We start from the raw sequence: 22,600 nt of genomic DNA, 5'->3' as shown, positions 1-22,600 counted from the left end.
TGGCCTGCTGTGGGAATCTGCTTTAGGAGGGTGTCTCCTCTATTCCAGATCTCTATCTCCAGAGATGCCTGGAGATCCATAGGGATCCAACCCCTATGATTCTCTGACTGTGCAGCAAGAGTACCAAAATGCTACTCTCACTAGACTTTCTTATAGGCTGCTGTACTTGTTCACTTGTAGAGTGCACGCAGAGAACAAGGATAGAAAATGTATTTATTCTTAGCAGAGCGACATAGCATGCAGCATAAAGCAGGGGAAATTTGATAGGATTTACTCTGGCAAGGAGGGGAAAACATTTCTAGTGCACCTTACATTTGTGTTCATCATTCTAGGGGCTTATAAAGAAAAGCTTTAAGAACAATCAATCAGATGAATAGCTTTCATATATGAGTTTTGATGGCTTTTAAAGAAACTTAATATTAACAGCATTTTCATTTTACTTCCTAAAGAAAGAAACAAAACGTAGAAACAACATTTATATTTAAAGCACTGATATCCATAAAAATGTATTCCTTAAGCTATTTTAGAAAGTGAGCTCCTCTTATATATCCAAGCAAGCAATTAATGATCAAAAAGGTCACGAGAGTTTGTCATGTGTAACAAACATCCATAAAACAGCTCCTTAGAGGCATTCCCCTCCCTGCATGAAACACCTCAAGTCTCACACCTTGAACCTAAGTCATATCTGGAAAAATCTGATTTAGAAGCTCTGCAGATAGTCAGATAGTAGCTCTGCGTGGTACGTGCTGGAGTGGATCACAGGTTTCAGAAGCTAAGTCATAATAATAAAGTTATGAAGCTCAACTAATAAATATCCTTGATACAAAATTTACTGCTTCAAAAAACATGAGTATCTGAATTTAGTGTTAAACCATTTTCTCTAGACCCATTTGAGTGTCAGAAAAGATGTCAGAAGCAGAATGTGAGCAGTTTTGACAGCTCTGGCACCTTTCCTTTTGTATGCAGCACTAAAAAAAAAAAAAAAACAACCATTTTTTGGTTGAGTAAATGGTACTCAACCATTTACTCAACCAAAAGTAACTCAAAATCTCAACCATTTAATATTTTAATGATAAAAATAAAGTAAAAAAAACCAAAACAACAACAACAACAACAAAAAACTTAGGAAAACAAAATTTCACTGGAAAGAAAAATTATTATTAAGAAGACTGAATTAAAAAATGGTAGTTAAAGATATTCTACACTTTCCAGATGCCACATGTTGAACTTGGAAAGAGTCCTACTATCTAAAATGCTCAGTTCATACTTTCCCAAACCAAACAAGAAAAAAAACCCACAGAAGCCTGCTTTTTAATTTTTTTTTATTTTTTAAAAGCTTCTGGGAAGATCACAGATGAGGTCGTTTACCACAGTTCAAACCAAGTTACATGGTACTTGCACAGACATGTGCCACCCACCCAGCTCAAGACATAATGTCCTATTTTAAGAAAACCCACTGCACTAAAAAATGAATCTTTTTTGTAAGTTCCGTAATTGTTGCTTTTCCCTATTTTCCCTATTTTACTTTAATGGTGTTTTATGTTAAGGAGATGGCGAAAGAGCAGCTACATTGGTCTGACATACCAGTTTTAAAATAGAAACGGAGAGGAATTGGTCCAGAGGTTCTAAACCAAACAACATGAGTGGCAACCCACTGTTTAAAATTAGCTCTTGTGGTTTTTTTTTAGATATTCCTAGTAGCAAATTCAATCTGACTACTCTCTCCCTTAGTTGACTTTATTGTACCTAGCAATCTAGGAGACCAGTAATAGAAATTTCACTTAAAATATAGCTATTAATGTTCCTAAAGATAGCCTATTGTATGAGTAAGCTTTGTCACAGTCTCTAGATTTCCCCCCCACACACATCACCGTCGCCCTTGTAGAGGACAATAAGTGCTTGGCTAGGAGTTAAAATCTCTACATGCTTTTAGGATTAAATAGTTGGTCAATATTAAAACTAGACAGGAAGGAAAAAAAAACCAAACAAAAAAAAAACAAAAAACAAAAAAAAAACCCCACAAAACTGCTACAGGGAGGGAACGGAACACTGAAATGTCTTTGAATTTCTATTTTAAGATTAATGAGGAATAACCACCACACCAGATCTGTACCACCTTTATTTCCTAAAATCCCTGGTTAACCTTCACTGACGACTAATACAGTATTTTGCCCCAATCAATTGGGGTACTCTGCCCTTTTGTTTCTTTCCATCAGAAAACTGATTAAACAGATTCATTAGCAGAGTAGTGCTACTTCAAAAGTACATAGGAGATAGAAAAAGAGCAGAGGGCTGTTGCTTCTCCAAAAGAAGCAGAACAAGCCTTTCTCTAAGTAGAGGGGGAACATAAGGACAGCACGTCTTACAGCAATGAGCACAAACAGGAATAAGAGAATCACAGCTCAAAGAAAGGTACTTGAAGGGCTTCATAATTCATTTAGGCCAGAGGCAGACCATTGTAGGAAGATACCACAGTGCAAGAAAAGATGGGAAATCCAGTGATTCTTTCATCCATACTAAACACTACTACAAAAAGGGAACAGGTAGCTGTTACTACAACGGCCATAAGCCAAGGCAGTGCTACATAGGCTTTAAACACCTGAAGCCTAATAGGTGAAGTCATGTACTCACATTAACAGTGTGTTTGAGAACATGACCGACAAAGCAACTAGGTCAGTAACTGATTAATCCCAGGCACGTTTGTAATCTAATCTGTGCTTTAAAATAACAACAGAAAACCCAAGCCCTGCTAGCAAAGGCCTACAGAAGACAGTAATGATTAGAGGACGTGCAGACCAGGAAGAGGCATCAAAATACAAGATATTAAGACACTTAAATCGTAAGCTGACCACATGTGGCTTCTGAATGGTAGTTACCAAATGAATGAAAATAACTAGCCATTTATAAAGTGTTTCATAAAAACAGGAGTGTAAACAATGGCATTAGAGTTGGAATGCAAGCTATGGGGAAGAGAATTCTTCCCCCACTCATTGGTCACAGCACTTTGTCACTAAGTGGCCAACTGGACATGATTCAAACCTATGAACAGAAGTTACCTGAGCTTGGTTGATGAAGACTGCTTTAATACCTGCGTGCAACCTGAAGTAACCTGGAGGCCTGGGATACTGGGACACCAGCAGTGGTTAGCAGATGGAAAAAGCAGGCAAAGTTGTATGTAGCACATAAAAGAATATAATTATCCTTTGTCACAGACAGTTTGTACTCTCTCCCGCATTCTCCACTAACTCTCAAAATTAAATGTTTTTATTCTGGAGAGACTGACTTTGTGTTTTGGTTCAAGAAAGCGTGGTCGAAAAGTGGGTGTTGTGCTTGGAACAGCAAGTGGTGAGGTTTGAGAGGGCTCCAAGTTCCTGGAGAAGTTCATTCCACAGCTCCTGAGACAGCTTCTGCTATTGCACCACTCAGCTTGTTCCTGCAACAGACTCAGCCACCAATCTGCCTCTTCCTCAGATCTGAGCTCCAGCCTTTATGGTAGCAGCACTTCAAAATTATGACAGACGCAAGAAGAGCTACTGAATAACAGGAAAGTTATTTGGCAAGCTGTAAATCAGCCTTCTACCTTAGTAGCAAAGGAAAGGACAGTATGAAACTCACATCATTTCCCTGTGATGTGGAGCTCTTCAGCAGCTTTGTTCCCACTGGCAGTTCTTATCTGTACAGCTGTTTCAACTGAACGTAATAATTTCATAGGGAAACGAAACTGAAAAGGAGACATGCAAAAAGCAAACCAGAGCTGAACACAGAAAAAGGAAGAGCTCAGAATCAAGCTACTCAAGATGGGATGAAGATTCAGTAACACCAATTTGAGAATTTACATGGAGAGAGCTTTTGAACTGATTTTACTTGGAAGGACACTGGAAAAATACAGGAGAATGAAAAACTGGTAACATAAAATTAGAGGATCCAGAGCAATCCCTGAATCTAGGAAGGTGCAAGAAAGTTTCTCAAGCACACCTGCAGAGAATCTTGTTCAAGAGAAGGAGAAAAGTGGAAGCTTTGTTTGGGAAAGCTCAGGTACCAACTTTGACATGCAATAACAAGACCTTTCTGCATGAAACAAGTCAATTTCTACAAGGACTGGTCTGCAGTGATTGCTTAATGTTTTTCTTTGAAGGTCAAAAATATACAACAGCAGACAAATGCCTTAAATTATGCCTATTTGTCCACTTTACAGATTGCCAGTACATTCCAGCACATTTAAGTACTGGAATCTTACTGCATTCTCTATTTTGTGTGTGCAAGGTCAACTTCCCCTACTTCCTTTTCACTCACTGCACAGGGGAAAAAACTGGGCTATGCCCCAGTCGGCCAACTCTTCAAATCCATTCTTAACAGAGAAGCAGCCAGTTTCACATAGCCTGGAACAATCTATTCAGAGAGCTCATTTCACATACACACAACATCTGTTCAAAAAGCAAACGTTTGCAGCCAGATTTCAGTTCTAGAAAACAAAAGGGGAGAAAAAAAAAAAACCCTCCCATTTAGTTCTCAGCATATGGTACTACCTCCAAAACAGCTTATTCAATCTGCACCTTCTATAAATCTAGACTACGATCTCAAAAGATCACAACAACAGAGAGGGGAAAAATCTTCCAATATTTGAAATAAAAGCCCAGAGATGTAACCTACAGCTAAGGATTTCAATCAAATGCCAGGTTTGTCTGGAATAATTGCAACACACTAAGAACTTATTTTATTTTTAATTCAAGACTGAGAATTCCTGGCCTGGTTAGGACCATTCTTTGTCACTTTGCACAAACCACAGCAGTGCACATATAAACAACAGAGCAAACAAGGAACACAGATGGCTCTAAAATGAGCTGATATAAGATACTTTATAAAATTTTATCTTCCAAAAAGAAGAAAGAAAAAAAAAAAAAGAAGAAGAAGAAGAAAAAGAAAAAAGAAGAAAAAGAAAAAGAAAAAAAAAATCATTGTCCACTTTTACCACTTCCAAAGCTTTCTTTGCTATCAGAGAGGAGATTTCCTGTGGACTAAAGCCAATAGGTTTACTTTCACATCTTATTTCAGGAACTATAATTAAACGAACTTTACCTAGTGGCTGTTGCCACAAACTGTTTGTCACCTCTGCAGCACAGTTCTTTCTTCCTTTCACAGACTGATAAAAACAAACTCAACACCTCTAAGCGTTTTATATTCACATCTTCACTAACTTTCATTTCCCCTCTCAAAATTTCCAAGCTGAACTCAGCAGCAGTCTGACACAACCAACACAGCTTGGCTACAAAATATAACAGAATAATAATAATAATGAAATGATGTATGTGTCACCGGAGCTGGATCATCCACACTGCACACTCATCCCTGATCTGTGGCACACCAAACTCAGTTACAGGGATCTCAGCTGCCACCGGGCTTATAGACAGCAAATTAGAATACATTAACTTTGCTATGACATCTGATGCAAAGCCAAGGCACTGTGATCTGATGCAAGGCCAAGACACTTTCACAACAAAATGGAACATAAGAAATATTTAGAAGTTATTAACAAGAAGACAAACAACTCCATAAGAAACCTCCACAATCTCAAACCAATGCTAGATTATTAGAGAAGTTTGCCTTTTCCTGGCAAACTCTGATTTTTCACTCTGATTTTCACAATTAGTTCCTTCTCTCTCAGCTAATGAGCAGGAGTAAGCTATAGAGCTACATCTATGAAAGCATCTCTAAAGAAGAGATGCACAAGCTTTTCCCAAGATACTTAGAGAAGAAAAATCAATACTTAGAGCAGCTCAGCAAGTTCTGTCAATGTGTTTACTATCATACTAAGGAAACGGCAGGCTTTTGCCTGCTAGACAAGGATAATCACAGTGCAGCACTCTTCTGCTTTGTATTAATAGCCTGAATTATGTATGGTATGTTCTTGTTCGTCACACAAATACCTCATGATCATCCGTATGCCACAAATATTTTCCAATACAGACTTCTGCCAGAATATGCACCATTCCAGTAATCCTCCAGAGCCATTCCAGGGTATGCAGGAAGCAGAAAGATTCAAAATCAAGTCTCACTTCAGCTATAGAAGAGCACAGTGAGGCTGAACTGTTCAAGCTCATCACAGAAGCCCGGAAGAGACTGATAAGAGTCCAGGGTTGCTTCACATTGGCGGACCACTATGCATGAAGAGATAGGACTCTCCTGGGAGAAGGATGGAGAGCTGATCTTGGTAATGACCTGGAGATGCCTGGCTTATTTGTTTAACACATGGGGATCAAGAGGAGAAATAGTCACTACCTGTATGCAAATGACACAAGGTAACACATCACAAAGTACAAAATGAGTTATCTAAGCTAGAGAGATGTCATTGACTGCCAGGACAAACGGGCATAAACTTGTTATTATATATTTATTATAGAAACTTGAAGAAATGTTCTAGAGTAACAGACGTGAACCAAAAGTTTCTACTACATCTTCCCAAAATAAGTATGAGGAGCATAAATAATGATTACTTGTGAGATGAAAGTTTATGAAAGGAGAAGTTACACAATCCACAGCTCAAACTGCAAGGGACACAAGAAATCATTTCCAGTTCTTCATGTTACAGTTTTAAACCAACTGCTTAAAATAATAATAAGCAATGAATTTAATATCATTTTTTAAAGGAAGGGGTATTGAAGATGCTGAAATGCTCTGGTTTAAAATCAATTGTTACTATTTCTTTCCATTTCTGTTTTTCTGTAAGTAAAAAAAGAGCGTGACAAAATATTTTTTTCTAGTTGGTATGAAAAGAGTGAGCAGGAAAGAAAATGCTATGTGAAAAATATTTCAACAAACTTTACAGTTAAGCAGTACTTCCTCACACTAAGACATGTCACTCAAGTTAAGCATGCAGCTTTTTGTATAAAAATTCAATACGTAAACTCAAGCCAATGAGGAAATGGTTATGCTTTTTTTCACACTGGGCTCTTCTTGTGCTTAGAAAAAGTCACGCAAGAACATTGTTAAAGTTTGAACGCTAAGCCAAGAATATCAGTTTGAAAGGAAAGAAGAAAAAAATCTGCTAGTCTGTATATATACGAGTTTACAATACTACTTCCAAAAGATGCATGAAAGCAAAAGTAGCATTGCTCACAAAAATGGAAAACACTGAATAGCTAATTACAAGCTCAATCAAATGAAAAATCTGAAATTTACATTAATTTCCACATATGGCAACATATGATGGTAAACATAATGCAGCACTTACAGCACTAGTGATGTTTACATGATCTTTTCTAAACCACAAGCAGAATAAGAATGGGGACAGTTTCATTACTTAAAGAGAATTTTTACTGCCTTCTAGAAGGCAAGATTAGCACTTATGCTACATTTTTTTTTCCTTTGTTGGAAATGCATTTGCTATGACATGAGTACATATAGATCTATAGCCAACTCAAGAAAGAAATCACTTCTTTTGTTACTGCATTTCCTTATTTGGATTATTACTGCTGGTTAAAAATGAAAGCATAGTATTGTGGAACACCAAGCTACTAAATCAAGGAATGTATCTGAAAGCAAAGCAGGCTCTCGCATAAAGTTTGATGAAAATAAAAACCTAATTAGCCTATTTAAGATAATACAATAAGACTATGCTTTGAAGACAGTTATAGAACTGCACCAAAACAACTCCCCCGTGCCCTGGGCTTCTCTAGGAAGTTAACTGGAATGCAGATTTTTGCTTTTTTCCTACATTTAATTGGTAAATAAGCCAGCTTTTTTCATCATAGCGCTCCATAATTAAAAACAAACTTTAACAAATTCCCTCCTCTGTAGCAGTTCAGGCTATGTGGTTTTGATTTTTATGGGAGAACACAGCAACAGTTCCAGAGCCTCCATAAAGCCCTTCTCTCAGGGGCTTTTTTTCCAGCTCCTGTTGGCATAAGAGTCCTATGAAAGAGTGTCTGCATTGGAAACTGCATCTGCGTGTGCCCAGGCCAAATGCTGCCAAGACAGTCAATGCAAGCGCCTACCACAACAAGCTCTCCTTTGTCAGTCACAGGGATCCCATGAGACAGCACCAACCAGTCTAGGAATTTGGCTCGATGCAGAGGTAGACAAGCCTGAAAAACAAAAATAAGGGTCAGACTTTATTTAGATTGACTGTATAAAACCGGAACTCACCGCTCTGTTCCATCAATGAGCTTTGAAAAGTGTGTGGTGGCACAAGTGGTCTTACTGAAGACAAAAAATTCACCTCTCAACTCTTTTTGGCTCAAGGAGCATGTGGGATGGGATAAGTCTTCCAAAAGTGACACGATAGAGATTTTGTAATGCAATGTATTTTTACACCTGAAGGGGAAAAATATATTTTATAATGTCTCACATAGATTCAGTCCTCATGGTCAGAGCTTCACAAAAAGTATACTCTGAAGGATCACAGGCTGAATACAGCAGTAGATTCAGGGACTTCTTATGTGCAAGAACTACACTGAATTAAGGCAGCATTCCACACACTTAACAAAGCATTCCTAGAAACTGTACCAGGACAACATACACACAAAATCACATGCAAAGCCCACCACTTTGAGCAAAGCTAGTCTGTAGGCAGAGCATTTTAATAAATATGATAAAATGCCAGGGAAGAGGAGGAATTCAGAATACAGCAGTTGGCAGGAGTGCTGCTTTCATTCCAAGCCATTTCCCATTTTCCAGTTTATCCAAGTGTTACTTCTGAGAAAGAAACCATTGCTCCTTTACAGTGAATACTCAGAAAAGCTGTGTCCTCAAATGGAGCAAGTAGATTTTAAACATGAAAGCAATCTTTTATTACTTTGTTCGTTTTCTTTAAAGCAGTTTTGGAATTAGCTTATAGCCACACACACAAGATTCTGGTCTTCCTTAATTTCATAATCATGAGTTTTATCAAAGTAACATTTTAAAACAGCTGCACATTTCAAGGCACAGTTTAACCTTTGGAAGTTTTGAAAAAGACCATTTTCATTTCTGCAACATTCTCAGCTTCCACACTGATTTCCACTTAGAGAGATGTGATATAGAAAAGAAAAAAACAAAAAACCAACTCTCATACTTAAAAAGCAAAAGAAAGAAAAAAGAAAAAAAGAAAAAAAGAAGAAAAAAAAAGAAAAAGAAGAAGAAAGAAAGAAAGGAATAAAAGAAAGAACAGCAAGCATCAGTAGCTAAAAGAGTGACCAGACAGCTCAGGGAACTTTTATTTGCACAAACTTTTATCCACAGACATTTATGCACATGCACTGTAACATCTTTGAGCTATCCAACATGCTGTTCATCCAACTGTTGTCACCAAAAGGAGGTTCTCTCCTCCTTTCTTGCACATTCCCCTCACTTTTTAACCTTTTCCTCCTACTTGCTTCATTGCCTCAAATTCTGCTTGAAAATTAGGAAATAGGACCAACTGTGGTTATTGCCCTCTTCCCACATTCTTTTGATGCTTTAGGGAAGAAATGACAATCAAAATCTATTTTCATTATGGTACATCTGCTAATTAAAAAAAGTAGCTTCCTTGAGCTGAAGGTCAGAGGGAGCATCGCATGTATTAGCTAGTTGGCCTGAATTCCAGAGATTACCTACGTCCCATCTAGTCTGAATGCTAGACAGGCTACAAACACTGCCCAAACACATGGTCTGCCTTGATCTGGACAACTCAAGAGATGCACTGTTTTCTCCAGTGGTGGAGAAAGCAATTTACTGGTTTGAAGAACAGCATCCTGTCAGCTTTGCTTGTGGGGCTACTTAGCTTTAGTCAGTGACTGTAGTTGCATGGCTCTCCTAAATGGGAATGGAGACTGGGGGCACAGGGAGCAGGGTGGGCTGGAGAGGAATAAAACAAAGGAAACTGCCTTCCTGCAGCTTCCTCCCTTTTCTGTCTTTCAAAGCCTGGAGTAATCTAAGGAAACAATTCCCTTTTTGTCAGTGTTTTCTCCTGCACCATCTCTTCTAACCCCCAGAATTCAGGGGGATCTCAGGGATTTACCTCCTGTTGCAGGCCTTTCCTTCCTTAACCAAAGTGGAAATTTCAGTCCTCCTCTCCAGCATTTTCTTGAAGACACACAGCTACTAGGTTAAGCTCTGCATGGAGACAAAACTCTTACATCCCCTCCCACACAAGGCTTTCCCAGGAGGCTCTCCCTTCATTAGACAGCATCCTGACAGCCACCCAGCCTGCAGGGTGACCCAGCCTGACAGCACCCAGCACCTTGCCTCATTAGAGGCAAGGTGAACCTGGCCATCTAGATCATGCAGAAAGATCATGCAAAAGCCACACGAAATGCAGTTTTTCCCCATCAGACAACCAAACTGTTTACTCAGGTACTCAAGATCTTCCACCTCTCCTTGGGTTTCAACCAAAAACTTAGATAAGTATACTGAGAGGACCTACAGAATTATCATCTCTGCATGACACCTTGCCCTTTTGAATTACATGACAAAAATGTGTTCCATCAGAAACAACAAATCCCTCTGTAATTTAAATAATCTTCTCGATCTGTTTTCTCTTGATTATTTTCCCCCAGTGTTTCAAGAGCCAGAAGCCTGCTTCTGACCTGCCTATGACATTGCTCTGCTGGCAATGGAGGACAGTGCATCACATGGAGGTGGACATGACACAGCAACCAATCTGACATGTTTTAAACATTTGTCTTTGGACGACTGTAGGTCTGCCCTAAAACTACCTGAACAAGGGCACAATAAAACCAATGCATGGGCAAGTAAATAAATAAAAGCTGCTCGTAACTCATCCTTTCCACATTAAATCACTACCAGGAATTGTTTCAGCACTAATAATTCTCGTGGCTCTTTTTTTTGATACCTCCTACAGGTTTTCAAAAGACCTTTTAAAGATGGGAAAAATAAAACCAGATGCAGAATGTACATATTAAACTGTCATTAATGTGTTGCAAGAAGAATCTTTCTTTTACAAATCCCAGCCAAGGATAATTTAATCCTTGTCCCTCTCCAATCCTTCCAGCTATGCACTGGTATGCTAAATGAAGTTCTATATGCAGTATGCTTGCAGAGCTCCTGCATTCCAGGATGCTGTCTCCCATGCTACAGATGTCCAGAAAATCACTACATACTTATACCTGGTTTCCCTCGTTAAAAACAAGTCATTGTTGTGACTGTTTAGTTATCTATAAAATATGAGAAAGACAGAGTAGTAATCAGTGTAATTGGCTTTTTAACAAACAAACAAATAAATAAATAGAGATGGCGTCTGGTCTATGCCCGGTCCTTCTGGAGCATTTTCATTGCCGCTTTATTTCCCACAGACCTCCACTTGTTAATATTTCTGCTGCTCCATTCACCCAGTGTGTTTTTGCTGACATGCTGTAATGCCTCTCCTAACAAGTAAGCTCCATTGTACAAAGCCACAAGCTGACAGGCAGAATTAGGAAACCTGCATCAGGCTCAGCACAGGACCAGTGACAGATGAGGAAAGAAAGGCTATGGGATCTGCTCTGTATTTATGTGACAGCCCACAGTTCATCTGCTTTTGTGTCAGCCAGGAGGCACAAATGGCCGTGAAACTCATCTCCCTCAGCTCCATTCTGTCAGAGCTGATGATGCAGCTCATGGCCCAGCAGCCACAGGGTCCAAGGACAAACGCCTCAGGACAGAAAGGAAAAAAAAGGATGAAATTTGACAGCTTATGTGCACAATTTCAGCTTCGGATTCTCACTTTTGCTTACTGTAGGGACAACGTGTGATTATGCAAAAAAATAAAACCCTCACTGGCATCCTTCAACACTGTCAGGGGATGGCATTTGTGCAGTCCTACACTGTCACCATGACAGAGAAAGGCAAGAATCACAGGGTGATGGTGAGATTCCCTCAGCAGCAATCACTCCCCAGGGCAGTAAAGGAGCCAGGGACAAAGAGAAATTCTGCTGTGCATGATGTTCACATGCCACACCAACGCCAAGTCCTGTGATCCCTGAGCTAACGAGGTTACATCTTGAAAGATTTAAACTGAATGCAACCACACTATTTAGCAGAGAAAAAATGCAGACCTCTTTGGGTAAAGCTCTGGGCTGTTTGGTGTCAGCTAACTCTGCTGTTCTTCAAGTCAAGAGGTGAAATCCCCATGGACCTCTAAGACCAGCCACCCATGTGCTCCAGTTCTTCCATTTGGTTTTACCAGATATATAGCTCACGTCATTCTCTCTTGGCAATGACAGTACAGACTACCACAGCTGAACACTTATTCACCTAGCTGATTTGTGACATTAAGATGATTTCTTAGCAGATCCCACGTGGGAAGCTCTATGGAAGCAATGTGATTTCACGAAGGCAGAAAGGCTCAAAATAAAGTGAGAGAAGATTCTTTAATAAAATCCACTCACACCAATACATCACATACAGAGTGTTGAAAATTGGGCAATGTATTTCTAACACGGCAAGCCAGACAATTTAATTATGAGGTCTACTTTGAAGCTGACAGCTATTACTGCTCAACTAACTCCAGGATGCACTTGAAAAAAAAATCTTCATCATTTCAGATTTGTAACAAGGGGTGGTCTTCTCTTGGATTTAACTACCGGGTTTATTATAGTAGTGCAACAGAAATCCACACACAATTAAGTCTTTGTGAGAAGATGACTCCCCCTGCACACCTGCTCATTAAAAAGCTGGAATGGAAAATGTCTTCTCTATATTTATTTTTCCCTCCAGTGAAGAACAAACACGCAAAAGCTACTGTTAACATAATGAAATCGGCATTGCATATTTATTTTACTGCAGGAGGTTTTGTAATGACTGCATTTCAAGAGCGGTTGGAGGGAAGCTGAAGAAATAAGGTATGGATTCCTGTGAAAAGGCAGATGCAGGCATATCACACCACTTTGAACAATTTCTGCACAATGCGGAAAAAATTGCTTTTTCCACATGGCTTGCTAGTCTAGTTTCTTAAGGAGAAATATTAAAATATTGTGGCTATGATTTGCATAGAATTGCCAAGCGGAGTAATAAAAGACTGAATTTTGGATAATTTCTAACTATCCCTCAGACATGTATGAGAATGTAAGGCAGGTTATTTTTTCTTCCTCCATTTGCAAGAGCTGCTTGAAGTGATTATTCACTTAAAGCACTAAACAAAAATTAAGCTATCGTTTAAGGGCAGCTTCAAGCTGACCTACAATTCTGCGCAGATTTAACCTAACCTCATTTTGACAGTCAGTCACAGAGGGAGCAGAGAAGTCAATGCTTATCTCTGACACTCTGAAATGCAGAAAGTATTCTTCTGGAAAAAGAGTGGTCTTTTGTTCTAAAGTACATGTTTATTTTTAAGTTTATTTTTAAGCCATGGGTTTGTATTTTTGCAGCCGAGAAGTATTTAAATTGCCTCTTGAAACTCAGGCACACAGGGATTGACTAGGTGAGAAGAAATATGTGGGGTAATTCCTTTTGGACTACAAACTGTCCACAGTTCATGAGGTGTTAACAGGTACAACTGCACACCATGCAGCCTACAGCCAGAGGGATGGAACTGGAGTGGTTTGGTGGTTTGGAGTGGCTGGCAGCATTCTCCATGGCAAACAGAGGTGCTAAAAAGGAAGCAGGGAGAAGCTGGTAGCACAGGGTTACCTTGAAACATAGGCTCCCTAAGGTCTCAGTGTTTTGTGGGAGTACTCTCCCTACAGCTGTAGAATGTGTGTCATTGCTCTTCCCCCTGTATCTTGTGTTGTACCAGTATACTCACTAGAGTCACTGTATCAGCTGGGAGGATTGTGGTCTTTTCTCACTAGAGTCACTGTATCAGCTGGGAGGATTGTGGTCTTTTGATGGGAAAGTGAGTTAGATAAGGAATAGGCCATTAATTTTCTGCTTCACATTTACCATCTAGCCTCAAAAACCAACAGATAAAAACAAAAAACACCAATCCCTTAACCCAGATAGAAGCACAGGAGACTACAGGGAATGGAAGAGAATGTTAAAGGAGATGGCAATGATCTGAACAAGAACTGTCAGTAAGGAAAATACAGCTCTGTAAGAGAGCACACAACCCATCTCTGTGTGTGCCATTACTCATGTAGAACATGGTATGCAGCGCTGTAATTCATAACGCCACAGCAATAAAGGCCCCATTCAGTCCAACTGCCTCTACCACTAACACCAGACGATCCTCTAAGAAGCCTCCAAAATAACTCCAGTCCTCCCAGTCATGCAGTACTGCTCATTCAGTTATGTTACACATAAGCTTTCACATCTTGGAGAAGATGAACTTTTAATGTGTACCACCAGATGCCCAATACTCTTGTTCATTTTGTGACAGACTGCCCTGAAGCCACTCTTTGTGTTTATGCGATTTGCATATGTGGGTACATACCCAGAATAGATTACATCTGCCAAAGCGTACTGCCTTCAGATGAAAATCACTTTATTTAACTGTATTTGCTTTATTTCTTTTTGAGAAGCTCACATCTTGTTTTCTTTGACATTTTCATTATTATTAACCATTAGAATCCAGAGGAAATGCCAATATTAAAAACCAGCGAGTACTTTTTGGAAATACTTTTTTCAAACCATCTTAATTAAAAATAAAAAAATAAAAATTAAAAAAAAATCCTCATTTTACTGTTTCAATGTAGTGAACAAGTAGTAAGAAAATTGAAGGGTCAAGGGTCTTTATTATTATTACTGCTAATATTAAAAGTTGCTCTTCTTTTTAGAGAAATTTGAGAATGTTGGATTTAAAGTTCTCAGGCAAATCAGAAGCATTTTCTGATCACTGCAGAGCTCCCAACACTGTAGGTCTATATTAACTGTAAATGGCAGAGGCCCCCTAATCAAAGGAAAAGTCAGTCTGACACTTACTATCTGTAACACATGATAAAGCAACCACTGAAGACATAGCTATCAAGAAGCCTTCTTGAGCATTTGCATGTGCATCAAAATACAATGCACAATCAAGATGCAAGGCAGGAACACGTGTCTTTTGAATTATTTCTTACTGTCATGTTACAGCATTCACCATTTCAAGCACTCAGGTTCTTTGTATCCTCACAAAATAGAAATGAAACAATCAGGGCTATGTTGATGAACGTTTCAAGAGAACTCTCAAAGGAACTTCTGATACACTCCCACTCAAGTACTGAAACATTTGGGCAGCAGAGACTTTGGCACCTCAGAGCAGCTAACACAAAACACTTAGACTCATGCATACGACATCTATAAAGTAGATTTCCCACACATACTGTGGAAGACCTACTTGCCAACACCAAGACAAAACTCCTGCAACCTCACAACAACCCTCAAGTGCAAAGAGACCTCCTGTCACCCCAATCACCGCCTCCAAATATTTGTTTAGAGGCAAGTCACTCTCTTTTAATTTTATGCAGTTGCCAGCATATCCTGAGCTGTTCTCTTTACCATCAAAGAAACGCTGACCCAACAGTGCCATTCCCTTCATATTGGTTTTCCCCCTCCCTTCTCAACAGGGAGATAAGCAGCCCACTGCAAGAATGAATGGACCATTTTGAATTGCAAGAAGGTCAGTATGTTTTTCAGTAAAGTGAGGGGGGGGGGGGGGGGGGGGGGGGGGGGGGGGGGGGAGGGGGGAAGGGTTACTTTACTGCTTTCCTTTATAAGGCTACAACCCCAGATTTTTGCCAACTTCTCAGCACAACTGACAAACATTTTAAAAAGTCTAAAACACATTTATCATAAATCTTTAAACTAGGAAGGATCTAGACCTTATTGTAACCTGGCAGATTTCTTTTGTAACTTTGGCAGGTCTTTCATATCAGCCTACTTGCCCAAAGTCACTCAGACTACAAACAAATTCTGAGATAGAACAAAACTTTCCTTTCTTTGATATCATATTCTGAGTTCTCCAGATTCTTAAGAAATTTAACAAAATAGGACTGGATAATTCTCATTTCACAGATATTAACATAGTCTTATATGAAAGTTCCTTTCATAGTTAGAAGACATGGATTTCTATGTTAGTCGAGGTGACTTTGGTAGGACATCCAGATACAATAGTCTGTTTTTCATTTTATCCTGGCCCTTTCCAAGTTAAATTTTTAGTTAACATTCTGCCTACAACAACACAAAAGCTGTAATTCAAAAAGAAAGGAAAAAAAAAAAAAAAGGAGAAAAAAAAAAAGCACAATCCTTGCTCTTCTTTCACACCTCAAGAATGAATTGGTATCACAGTGTAAAATATCCAGTTATTTCAATGAAAAGAACAGGACAGTCTGAAAGTGTGATAATTGAAGCTATATGAAGAAAGATCCCAAGGTGAGAAGAAGCAGCAGAAATCCTGTGTGATCCTGCTGCCCTTCCAGTGATCCCTCCTGAAGACATTTCACACAACAGAAAACAAATCCGTGATCCTCCTAACAACAAGCAACAAGCCTCCTTTAAACACTCATACCTTTCAGTACAGAAAAAGCTTCAAAGCAATAGTCTAAATTGAAAGGCAGGGAACACAGCTATAAACACAAGATTTCATTCAAATCTGTGAACTTCAGCTGTTTAAGGAGCTAATGGAAATGTGAAATGACTGGTGAAAATATTTAGCGCTAACTGACAGTTTGCTAAAAAGACTATCACACTCTTTGGATTTAGATGTCATCTAAGGATTTGTCATAACTTGATTTTAAGCTAAATATCCAACATGAACTGCAGCTAGAACTAGATTGCTGCTCCCTCTGAAGTTAGATTTTTTCCAAACTGTGTCAATTTGAAACAAAAGATGAAAGAAAAGTGGGTTATCAGCCTACTAATGTGCCTCTTTGCAGATGCAAAAGGGTCAGGAAAACAAGCAAGAATTATATACTTCATCCTAAATAACAGTCACTGGCAAAGTATTACAGAATGAATTTTAACACATAAATCCACACAGAGTCAAAGTCTGAGACTGCTTCTCCAGCAGGATATTACATTGCAGAAGAAAGGAGATAAATATGGGACATGACACATCTTGAATACTACCAAATCAGATGCCCAGAGATGGCAGCCATTTGATGCCAGGTGGCTTTTGCAGCATAAGAAACTGCAGCAAAGCAAAGGATGGTTCAGACAGTCTCCTTTAGAGTCACACAGCTCCAAAGCACAGGGCAGGACCAACCAGCTGCACTGGAGCCAACAACAGCATGGACAGCTGCCAGGTTCAGCAGCACTGCTTGGTGCAAGACACAGCACAAACATGCTCACCGGAACAGTTCCCAAGACCAGAGATTGGCACTAAACTCAGAAGATAAAAAAGAAAAACAAGCTATGAGATAAACTGGCACCCTGCAGGTGAGCACGAGAAGAGGAAGTGCCATGACCTTCTGGGGCCTCTGACTGTTTACCATCAGAGCTTCAGACGAGATAGCATATGAAGTGGCTGGTGTCAACACATCTAATAACCTCAAAGGTCACCGTGACATTGTGCTTAAGGACCTTCCTTTGTGTTTCACCTCCCCGAACCAGCCTGAACTGCTGCGTGCTCTGCCTGCAGGTTACCCAAGGCATGAAGGCCCTGACCCAGAAGCAGCCTCAGGAGTCCCGCAAGCTGCTGATCTGGCACATGGCTAAGCTGCTCAGCATCACCTCAATCCATCGGGATCCATCAGGACAGCCCTGCAACCCTTTGGCCTACACAGCCAGCAAGTCAGGCCTTGAGGGTCAGCTGAGGCCAGGCTCTGGGATGCTTTGAGTACAAACAACATACTTGAGCTGGCTCACTGCTCCCAGGCACAGGGAATAAACCCAGTGCATTTTCCCACTATAGCTTTGCTAGAAAGCTACACAAACAGTGACTTATACAAACATAACCTACTAATTCACTGTAGAGAGAAACATCATCTGCAAACCTCTCTAGATCTAAGGCGTCAACAACTATATATAGTTGAAAGAGCACAAGAAATGCTAAAATGAAAAACTTTTAATAAGAGACGAGCTGTATATATATATATATATATATATATATAGCATGTGTGCATATACTTTCTTCCCTCTCTCCAAAAACGTAATATGAATTGCCTCTTCACAAATCAAACCTCTCCAACACATATTTCTGGTCAGTACTTTTCCCCACAAAGGCTAGAAAGTCAATGTGCAAAGGTAAAAGTAACATAGAGATAATGGGAGGAAGTAGATGTAGGTGTTTCTACTCCAGGTTCTAAACATAAGAAATACTTTACACGTGAGGGGAAAATGATGATACAACATTAATGAAACCACCATGAAGAAGAAAACAGTCAAGAAGGTATGTTTAATAGTGAGCAAAAGGGACCAGGAGAAGCAGACTGTTTACATAAAACCAATACAGAGAAGAAATAAAATTGAACTGTTTCAGTTTGTGTCCTGTCATACAACATGCTCCATTCAGGGAGTGATCCCTATAAACAAAAGCTGCCAGAAACTTAAAGCTGCTGGGTCTCCAAAGAATTGATGCTGCATGACGAAGCTAGCAAATGGAGGAAGTAAGCTGAAATAACCATTTTAACATCATGAAAGCACCATATATTATGTTCTTTATAACAATACATCTAACAGAAGTTTTTGGATTCCATTTTTTTTTCCTATCCACATGCTCTTGCAGCTGTATTATAAAGTAATTTGTGGTTAAAGAATAAAATCAAATATTTGTTCTTTTTCCATATTCAAAATACTCATAAAGGAAGTCATAGTTTGAGATAAAGTAAAAATAAATAAATAAATAAATAAAATAGCACCACAACGTAAGCTGTTTCGTAAGCAACTGAGCCAGCAAAATCCAGTTTCCTAGGAATGTGTGTGTCAAAGTGGTAGGAAGAGTTCAGGCTGCAGCCGCTCCTTCTGTGAGGATCTCTCCATCTGCTCAGGCTGCCTGCTGTCAGCCCACTGCTGGGCTTATTGGAGATAAGCTTCAACCCCTCTTGTAAATGCAACTGGAATTAGTCAAGAGGTTTAAAAGTTATTAAGAGCTAGAGTGAAAGACAGACATTCACAGAGGGAGTCGCACGTAATCTCTATTTTCTTAGAAAGCCAGGCTAATATACACACTGACTGCAAATAGCTCAGCCTTGAATTTTCACTTGCTGCTACAAGATCACACTAGAGATGTAAGCCTGGCCACCCAGATCGCAGGGCACTGCTGTAATTCCATCTGGATGCATGATTTCTCAATGCAGGCATAGAGAAATGAAGGAAACCTCCTTTGTTAAGCAGCAATAGAAGAACAAATCAGATTTTAAAAACCTGTATTTTCCTTTCATGAAATGCAAACATTGTTGGAGGCCCATAAAAACACAACTGCCTTAAGCAATACGGATATGAACAAACTTCACAGCAGTGTAACCAAGCTCAGAGAGTACTGTCTTTGTTTCATTGCTTCCTAGAAGCTATATACACAAACAAGCTCAAAGGTAGGTTGGGCTCAGGTAGGGTTCAGTTTTCTGCCCTCTACATGCAGCAGAGTAGTTATGAAGGCTTAACATTTGGCACGTCCCAACAGCCTGCAATGGGCAGAGACTGCTCCCAGTCAGCAGACTCATAGCTTGGTGATCAGCACATCCAAATCAGGAGAGGATGCACCTCAAGGGCAAGGCGCTGAGAAAGAGAAAGGCACCAGAAATCAGGGCAAGGACTGCTTCAGGAAAGCTATTGTGGATGAGACACACATTCAGCTCCATCAGCAGTTCTGCCAGATCAGCCCCCCTAGAGATAATTCTTGGAGAAATTAGAGGGTAAAAATACTTCATATAAAGCAAAGCAATATATAACAGCTATATGTATACTGATAGAAAAATACATTAGTATCTGGAAGAATAAGAAACATACATGTTTCTGTGTTGATCTTCACCAGTAATGAGACATGAAGCAGACTATCTGGTAAACAGCAACAACAGAAATAAGAAGCAAAAGAAGTTGTTGATCATGCAACAGATGGCAGGGCAGAAGGGCAATAATGGACTCTTGTTTTAATACAGTCTTCCAAATTCCTACTTCTGTTCCACACTAGCTGAACTCAGGAGTCCTTCACAAAGGCTGACATTTCCAACAGTTGTCAGGTAGCATTTCATTCTACTTACAGGGCTGGAGCTATGATGAAGGCAGGTTGAGCTGAAGATGCGATCGATTTCAGACTGCATGAGCTCATGGTAGAGTTTTATGATAACGGAGAAAAACTACAGCACTCTGGAAACTGGATCAGTAAAATTTCCAAATTAAATTCTGAAGTAAATGCAAACAAAGATTTGCAAACTAGCTGCTCAGAAGAAAAGTTCTGATCAGTGCAAGCAAAACTGAGCACTTGTACACAGCACACAAAGTCAGAATCTTGTATTTCAAAAGACCTTCAAGGCCTCTATCTTCACTCCTAAGTATTTCAGATGATCCTTTGGATGTTCTGTGGTGGAAAAAAAGAGCCATAAAATTATTTGATTTGGAAAAGACTTCCCCCCTGCAATGAACAGGGACATCTACAGCTCAGTCAGATGCTCAGAGCCCCATCCAGCCTGACCTTGAGCATCTCCAGACACAGGGCTTTCACCACATTGAAGGCCACATTACATAAGCATTAGTCTACCTATTCCATCCTAAGTTGTTTCTGCTTGTTACAAACAGGGTGCAGTTTCAATAAACTGGCACAGCAGTACCTGGAAGATAACACAGTCATATTGTCCACGTAACAAGCCACTGCCCACTTGCCATTCCCTGGATGTAAAGACAGAAGTAACCCTACAGAAAGAAAATGCCATTGAAATGCCATTGTCTTGCCAAAACTAGAACCATCTGAAGGTTTTATTTCTCACATAAGTAACAAGCACCAGGCATTAATTCACTTTTTCTGTTCCTCTTTTTTTTCCCCCTCCCACAGCTATTTGAGGAAGGTCACTTACACGTCATCACTGTAAATATCACCACCAGCATGCAGTCAAGGTATGTGAAAATCAGCTTTGTACAAGCACTCTCAGCTCCAGTATTCAATGACTTCAAAAGCAGGAAACCTGTATTTCCAATTTGATTTGAAGCACACAGATAATGAAATAGAAAGTTATTCCCACTGCTTTGCAACACGCAGCCAGAGAAGCGCGTGTGTTTTCAACGGCTTATCTCAGCCATCAGAACTGGGAAATAAAAATTATCATTAGGATCTTTTTGCCTGATCTCCTTCAAAAGGTCAGTGAAATACGAACATTACGAGCTCCTTTCTGCAGAGGAAAACAACTGCCTTGTAAAAAGAACAGCTGACCACATCCTAAGCCGGGCATAGCAGAATTACCAAACCCAACTGAGTGGTGTGTTGGTGTGCAACTGCTTTCCTTTTCCTTTTTTTGCAACTCAAGAGATAAGAAAAGGCATCCAGTTAAAAGCAGATCTCCCAGTCAAGCCACAGCCTATTGACACAGCTGCCTATCAGTTCTACTCCACAGGAAATACAAGAAGAAATGCAACACGTTCTGATTTCCTGGTACTCCCATTCTCTAGGAGAGAAAGAGAGGGGCTACACAAACAGACCAAACTGCAGGATGATCCAAGCTGTTGTTTTCCCCTACGTCAGCACTGGGAGGGCAAACAACAGCTCTTTGCCAGCCTATGAGAGCCCTCTTGTAAATACAGCAGATACACTAAGGCCATTCATGCCACCCCCCCACCCCCCTTATGGCACCACAGCCAAAACTCATGGTTAGGATAGCAGCCTTGTCCTTTGGCTTAACTGAAAGAAAAGTTGTCACAAGTTATTTGAGAGGGGAAAAATACACTCAAAACGGAACAAAAACATGGAATGCAGCACTGGAAAAAGCACTAGGAACAAAAACAGTTCATTATGATATCCTTTTCCGCAAATTATTGCCTTAAAATACCAAACTATGCAGAATCCAGATTGTAAGTGAAGATAACTCAATAGTGTTTGAAGATAACTTGCAATGCTAAGCTTCAAGGACAAAACTCCACAATAACAGCTTGTAGATGATAAACACATGATTTGGTCTAGCAGTTCCTAGAACAGGAACAAAGAACATCTGGAAAGGACAAAAATTAACCCTTGGTTTTACCCAAAGAATGTCTCAATCAAAGGAGTTGCATCACATTGATACATTGTGCTTTTATTTCAAGCACAGATGGCTTCTCCCTGTCACGAGCAATATTCCAGTTGCACAAGAGGATAATGAAACCTGAAGTCCAGTGAAAGAAGGGGAGAAGGAATAAAACTTCATCCCAAGGAAAAAGGAAATAAATACTACCATTTACAAGCAACTCAAAACAAAGCAAAAACTAAAGTAAAGATTCCACCCCATCCAGCCTCCTAATTCTCCTTATTTAATCTTATTTTAGGTAAGTAACAAACTTCAATTGGGTTCATTTTGCCTTACCACAAGTCAGTGGGCCAACATCTCCTACAGTCATACAAGTTCTCCTCCTTCACCACAAGGATCCCTTGAGGTATGAACACTTTAAGGCACCAATCTGCCCCAGACATCCTCATGCAGCCTCCTTCCTCCACCTCCCCCCACCCCACCCTGCTGGATCTCAGGTTCACAAGCAAAACACAGAGGCAATGAGAAAGGCCAGCAACTATGAGCTGTAGCACCAAGCAACTGGAACCGATGTCATTTCCAATAGCATTCTGCCCAAGAACGTTGCCTCTCCAACTGCAGCCTCTCCTAGGTCAGCACTGATAAGC

General features: G+C 39.8%; 1 protein-coding gene across 3 annotated transcripts in view; it reads right to left on the bottom strand.

Moving 5' to 3' along the window:
• The window catches only part of RNF144A (ring finger protein 144A), a 62,023-nt gene that overhangs the window by 38,324 nt on the left and 1,099 nt on the right, over positions 1 to 22,600 (bottom strand). For 2 of the 3 annotated variants that reach the window (XM_015859385.2, XM_015859386.2), the window contains exon 2: positions 7,992 to 8,081. The exons of the other annotated variant lie outside the window; for it this stretch is intronic. The gene's annotated coding sequence lies outside the window, so the exon portion shown is untranslated. The remainder of the gene's footprint in view (positions 1 to 7,991; positions 8,082 to 22,600) is intronic. 3 annotated transcript variants of the gene reach the window in all.

The sequence above is a fragment of the Coturnix japonica genome, chromosome 3, assembly GCF_001577835.2.
Source record: "Coturnix japonica isolate 7356 chromosome 3, Coturnix japonica 2.1, whole genome shotgun sequence".
Classification (NCBI taxonomy): domain Eukaryota; kingdom Metazoa; phylum Chordata; class Aves; order Galliformes; family Phasianidae; genus Coturnix; species Coturnix japonica.
Note: the sequence above shows the minus strand (reverse complement) of the source record. Positions and strands in the feature narration are given on the sequence as shown.